Source organism: Ranitomeya variabilis, chromosome 3 (genome assembly GCF_051348905.1).
Source record: "Ranitomeya variabilis isolate aRanVar5 chromosome 3, aRanVar5.hap1, whole genome shotgun sequence".
In the NCBI taxonomy this organism is placed as follows: domain Eukaryota; kingdom Metazoa; phylum Chordata; class Amphibia; order Anura; family Dendrobatidae; genus Ranitomeya; species Ranitomeya variabilis.
This window is the reverse complement of record NC_135234.1, coordinates 425,050,765-425,057,167: the sequence shown is the minus strand read 5'-3', so window position 1 is coordinate 425,057,167 and position 6,403 is coordinate 425,050,765. Positions and strand designations below refer to the sequence as shown.

The following is a 6,403-nucleotide window of genomic DNA, read 5'->3' as shown; positions in this document are numbered from 1 at the left end:
GCCAAATCGAAAAAAAAAAACCCACTCCAACCTCCAAAAATATTAAGCTTTGATATTTATGAGTCTTTTGGGTTGATTGAGAACATAGTTGATCAATAATAAAAAATAATCCTCTAAAATACAACTTGTCTAATAATTCTGCACACAGTGTAGTATCTGTTCGGCTATGTCAGATTTTGGACCCTGTTTTCATGCAGCAACATCGCGGTGGAGAGAAGTAGCCTGGGTAGATATATTGAAAGAAGCTGTCACGTCTCTCCTAGGAGAAACTTTGCTGCAACATAGTTCAGGAGCGCTGTATTTACCAGATAATGGTCTGTGCTATCAGAACTCCATCTCTTCAGAGTATCAATAAACTGTGGTGACTCCTGAGTGAGTAAAGCTATGTACAGCAAAACTGGCCATTGTCTGTGACTCTGGAGACTAATCCTCAGTTACTCCCTCACAGTGTTTTGGTTAAAACAACAGTACAGATTTTGACGCAATTGTTAGAGACAAAATCAAAAGTGGAGTGAAAAAACTGCATCAAAATCAGCAGTGGCGTTTTTGCTCAAAACACTGTGCATGAAACCAGTGTAATAATCTTATACTATTCTAAAAGGGACTGGACTCTTATTTAGCTGAAGTCACATGAAAGTGGTCAAAATAATCAGTATCTAGTAAACATCTACTAATATCTAGAAAAAAACCTGATTTGCGATGAATGGCCAGAGCAAAACAAGTTGATAACATAGTATATGCCAAGTCCCTCATTTTCCATATGTATGTACCATCTTTTTTGCAGTCCATAAACTAATTTTTTAATGTAAACATAATTTCACGTTCTTATACAAGTAAATATTGTGTCTATTACATCTCCTGTGGAAGGAAAGAGTTGTAACGTAATAAAAAGTTCCTAACTTCCTGTGGGTCCAGTTACTTCCTCTCATAAATATTACATTTTGCTTATCAGTTTCACCTACGTATGAGGGACTTTCACATTTAAATATAGGTTCCACCTACAATGAAAGTAAAATATAGCCTCAACTATGGAATTAGGATATATCAACATGTTAACAAGAAATTCCATTACAAACATCTCACACCTTAAGGAATAGTATATAATGCAAAGAGAAGATTACAGAATGTATCTACGAAGGCAAAGACTCAAGAGAAGTCATGATGAGAGCAGCCTGCCTGATTGTGCTTGTGGCTCTATCACTGCAAGTCACCGGTTTCTCAATCTGTAAGTATTTCTACAAAGCAATGATGCAAAACACTGTTATAGAAATTGTCATTTTCTGCCTACAATATATTAATTTTAGAGCAGTATTTACTTACAATCTGTGACTTAATTAGTTCTATGATTAAGTATGTACCATATTTTTTGGACTATAAGACCACCGAACCATAAGACGCACAAACATTTTTCAGAAGGAAAATAAGGAAAAAATTAATGTGTCAAAAAGTGGTCCATTTTACAGTCCAAACTCAGCTTACTGGGGAGGTGATCGGGAATGCTGGTGGGGCGCAGTCACAGGAGGTGTTCGGTGGTTTGGCGATGATCTGACTCTCCTCCCAGGCTGGTGCGGAAAGTTCGACGGTGCTCGGTGGTGCAGGGACTCGCCAACATTTTGTGAAAGCCCAGAGCCCCCGCACATCCATCCCAGGCTGGTGCGGCAGTTTCAGTGGTGTTCGGTGGTGTGGGGGCTCTGACGACATTTTGTGAAACCCATGGAGATTTTAAGAGTATGATTATACTTTCCCCTACATACATAGCAGAGCTCAGCATAGAATAGCTAACCTGTACAACACAGCTTTCAGGGCAATCAGGCAACTGTGAGGTGGTCTGGGGAATGTTTCATTAGATAGGGTCATAGGTGCAGGTGATTTTTTTATGAATTAGGGTTATTAAGTGCAAATACAGCTAGTTTCAATGGGATCTTCAGCATTGCATAGCTCAGCTATACCACAACAGATGTTTTATTACACAAGGTCAATAGGTGCATCTGATGCCATATTTTAAATATTAGAATTACTAGAGGATGCATACGGTAGCAACACAGGGTAATGAGAGACCCGGCGGGACATCATTAGGGGGTGATCGCTGCAAATAAGTGCAGATTTCAAAATAGGTTGTGTTGTCATAAATAATTAATTCTGTATATACAGAAAACTAAGATCACATTATGATTTTGGGAATAAACCTTTAAACCAGTATTGTTTGTGTAAACCACCTCTATCATGACATACTTGTCATACCTTTTTAATTTATTTTCTAATTTGTACTTGTCATTTCTATTTTAGATAAAGGCAGCAACATCTTAACATGCTGCAAAAGTGCAATCAATCGCCTTAATAGTGAAAACATAAAAAGCTATAACAGGACTGATGACAGGGCTTGTACAAACAAGGCATTTATGTAAGTTTGATATATACAGGTATATATGTAACTATTCTGGATACACCTTCATATGACATAGCTATGCCAGCTTTTCATACTAATCATGGTTTAATCATCATTACAAATGGTTATCTCAAAATATTTCAATTCATCCACCATAATGGAAAAAGGAGACAAAATGAGAGATGGAGCGAGATTATAGTTCTCATGTGTGATAGACCATATTGTATTTTTCATCAATTGAAATAGAATTTGACACCTGGACATTACAAAAAGGCTTCCGTAAAACCACCATGGCTACCACCAAGTGTTCTTTTAATAATCGCTCATCAATGTTTCTTTGCGTCAGCACAGGCCAAATTTATTAAAACAGAAGTTTACAGACTTAGCCTCAAAATCACTATGAGATAAAATGTAAAAAGTGTTTGCAAGAAAATCATGCAACTTTGTAAGTTATCCCTCATTACAAATCTTTCTTTTCTCAAGAATGGAGGGATTTGCACTAAAGCTGGATGTCCAGTGATCCAGCCAGCTTTATTAAAAAGAGCTTCTAAGCCATGTGCACGTTCAACCGCCATTGCTAGGCTGCGGCTTCAGCCAGTAATACAGACAAGGTGCATTAACAATAGAATTCATCTAGATCAGCACTGGATGATAGTGGTGATAGTTTGGGAGACAAAAACACCTAATACCTCTTTGTAATGCAGCAGATAGAGACTAGTAAGTGTTTTCATCTGTTCATAATATTGCTAATTTCTGGTTCTCGTAAAGCAATTTTCCTACCAAATACATTTATCACCTGAGGGAGATAGCAGTTCTGCCATAAATGAAGTCAGTGAAGCATTTGTTGAGCATACGCACAATGCGCCATATAAACGGGTGACATTGCGACTCCATTTGTTGAAATTAATTCTTGAAATTAATGAGGGTCTGTACAGATGACCCACAATGATTTTACATTCATTCCCTATCCTACGAGAAAAATTAGAAATGTGTTTAGTGGGAAACTCCATTTTGAATCCTAGTACAACATTTTTCTGCAGGTTTGTCACAAAATTAGAGAATAAAAACATTTCCAGTAACTTTGAAATCGGATTACATCCAGAGACGTAATGTTAAGCTCCTGGGGATCAATACAAAATCTATAATAAACCCCTCCCTATAACTGATTCCCCTTTATGTGGCAGAGGCACAGTTCACATTAAATGATGCTTACCAGCGCTGTTTGGTACTTTGCGGTGTAAAACCCCAACCATTGCGGCACCTACACTTCAGCTGTTCCTGCCAGTCTTTGTCGACAAGCTGTCATCATCATGTGATTACTGCAGCCAAATGCACACCTCAACCATCACATAGCATACAACTGGCATAACTACTTAGCACTAAGCTATGATACCAGTAAGAATGACAGATGACCTCTTCAGCCAATCACTGGCATTATTACTAACATCATGCCACTGATTGACTGCAGCCGACAAGTGCTGTCAGCTTGTCAATAAAGACTGCAGGGATCTCCAGAGCATCTGTACTTGGGATTAAAGAGGTGAGTAGTGTTTTTGTAATTTAATTTTTAATTATTATTTTTTTATCATTTAAATCACACAACTTATGTAAAAGCTATGACCTAATGACAGGTTCTTTTTAATGCAATGCGTATTTTATATAAAGATCCTGTTTTTAAATATTTTCCCTTATTTTCAATTTATTTTAGTGTAGAACTGAAGACGGGAGAAAAAAAGTGTTTTAACGCAACCTCCAAAAATGTTTGTTCAGCTATTAAGAAATTTGACAGCAAAAAAACTCAAAGAAATGAAAAAAAATAGGTGCATGCCAATAATGATTCTCCAAACTTGCATGCCAACATGTCTCCATAGCAAGACGTCAGCTGGACCGATAACATTTTGCGCTGCACCTCTTCCTCCGTAACTGTGTATTTTGTTCGTATTTTCCATTTAGGAAAAACATAAAGCTAGAAACTAAATGTGACACTTTCCAAAACAGTATAGTAAGCTAAAAAAATTAATAGAATGATAAATAAAATGATCAAAAACAGATAAACCTAGAAGAACACTTTTAGTAACTGACACGTTTAATGTGCCTGATTTTGCTACTGGTATTTATTGTTTGCAGATTGTTAATTTATTTTACCTGTCCATGCTTTAGTTTGATTGTGTGATTGTGCTCAAAATAAAGTATATACAGTATGTGTACATTTTGATTATCAAATTTTCATTAGCTTTTTGGACGGGGGGGGGGGTGTCAGTTATATTTTACTTACGGCTCATACCCATTTGCGAGGAAAAAAAATGGTCTGATTTCCGGACCGAAAAAACGGACGAGTGCTATGCGAGTGTCATGCGAGTGTCATGCAAGAACAATGCAATTTTTAAATGCAACATCCGTATGACATCCGTATGCAATGCGTTTTTAGCATGAGCTTTTACATACAGCAGTTCTCTGTCATTTACACATAGTTTTAAAACGAAATATTTTTCAAAACACACATATATATAAGATAGATAGATAGATAGATAGATTGATTAAAAGCCGGCAAATATCTGCCCCGTACAGTATAATCACAGAGTGACAGGTTAGAATAGATTTATACACATAGAATCCATATCCATATGTATATATATATATATATATATACACAGTACAGACCAAAAGTTTGGACACACCTTCTCATTTGAAGATTTTTCTGTATTTTCATGACTATGAAAATTGTACATTCACACTGAAGGCATCAAAACTATGAATTAACACTTGTGGAATTATATATTTAGCAAAAAAGTGTGAAACTGAAATGATGTCTTATATTCTAGGTTCTTCAAAGTAGTCACCTTTTGCTTTGATTACTGCTTTGCACACTCTTGGCATTCTCTTGATGAGCTTCAAGAGGTAGTCACAGGAAATGGTTTTCACTTCACAGGTGTGCCCTGTCAGGTTTAATAAGTGGGATTTCTTGCCTTATAAATGGGGTTGGGACCATCAGTTGTGTTGTGCAGACGTCTGGTGGATACACAGCTGATAGTCCTACTGAATAGACTGTTAGAATTTGTATTATGGCAAGAAAAAAGCAGCTAAGTAAAGAAAAACAAGTGGCCATCATTACTTTAAGAAATGTAGGTGAGTCAGTCCGAGAAATTGGGAAAACTTTGAAAGTATCCCCAAGTGCAGTGGCAAAAACCATCAAGCGCTACAAAGAAACTGGCTCACATGAGGACCGCCCCAGGAAAGAAAGACCAAGAGTCACCTCTGCTTCTGAGGATAAGTTTATCCAAGTCACCAGCCTCAGAAATCACAGGTTAACAGCAGCTCAGATTAGAGACCAGGTCAATGCCACACAGAGTTCTAGCAGCAGACACATCTCTACAACAACTGTTAAGAGGAGACTTAGTGCAGCAGGCCTTCATGGTAAAATAGCTGCTAGGAAACCACTGCTAAGGACAGGCAACAAGCAGAAGAGACTTGTTTGGGCTAAAGAACACAAGGAATGGACATTAGACCAGTGGAAATCTGTGCTTTGGTCTGATGAGTCCAAATTTGAGATCTTAGGTTCCAACCACCGTGTCTTTGTGCAATGCAGAAAAGGTGAACGGATGGACGCTATATGCCTGGTTCCCACCGTGAAGCATGGAGGAGGAGGTGTGATGATGGTGTGGGAGTGCTATGCTGGTGACACTGTTGGGGATTTATTTAAAACTAGCTGAAGAGCCCGGCGTTGCCTGGGCATAGTAAATATCTGTGGTTAGTTATAGCACCTCACTTCTCTTATTTTCCCATCATGCCTCTCATTTTCCCCATCACATCTTTAATTTTCCCCCTCACATCTCTCATTTTCTCCCTCACACCTCTCATTTTCCCCCTCACTCCTCTTATTTTTCCCCTCACTCCTCTCATTCCCCCCTAACACTTGTCATTTCGACCTCACATCTGTCATTTTCCGATCACTCCACTATTTTCCCTCACTCCTCTCATTTTGCACTCACACCTCTCATTTTCCCCTCAGTATATACA

At 38.0% G+C, this 6,403-nt stretch overlaps 1 long non-coding RNA gene across 1 annotated transcript; it reads left to right on the top strand.

Annotated features, from left to right (window-relative positions):
- The first annotated feature begins 1,102 nt into the window (after positions 1–1,102).
- LOC143818289 (uncharacterized) lies at positions 1,103–4,588 on the top strand. Its single transcript, XR_013224441.1, has 3 exons — positions 1,103–1,225; positions 2,287–2,401; positions 4,095–4,588. It is a non-coding gene; the product is annotated as an uncharacterized LOC143818289 (long non-coding RNA).
- The last annotated feature ends 1,815 nt before the right edge of the window (positions 4,589–6,403 follow it).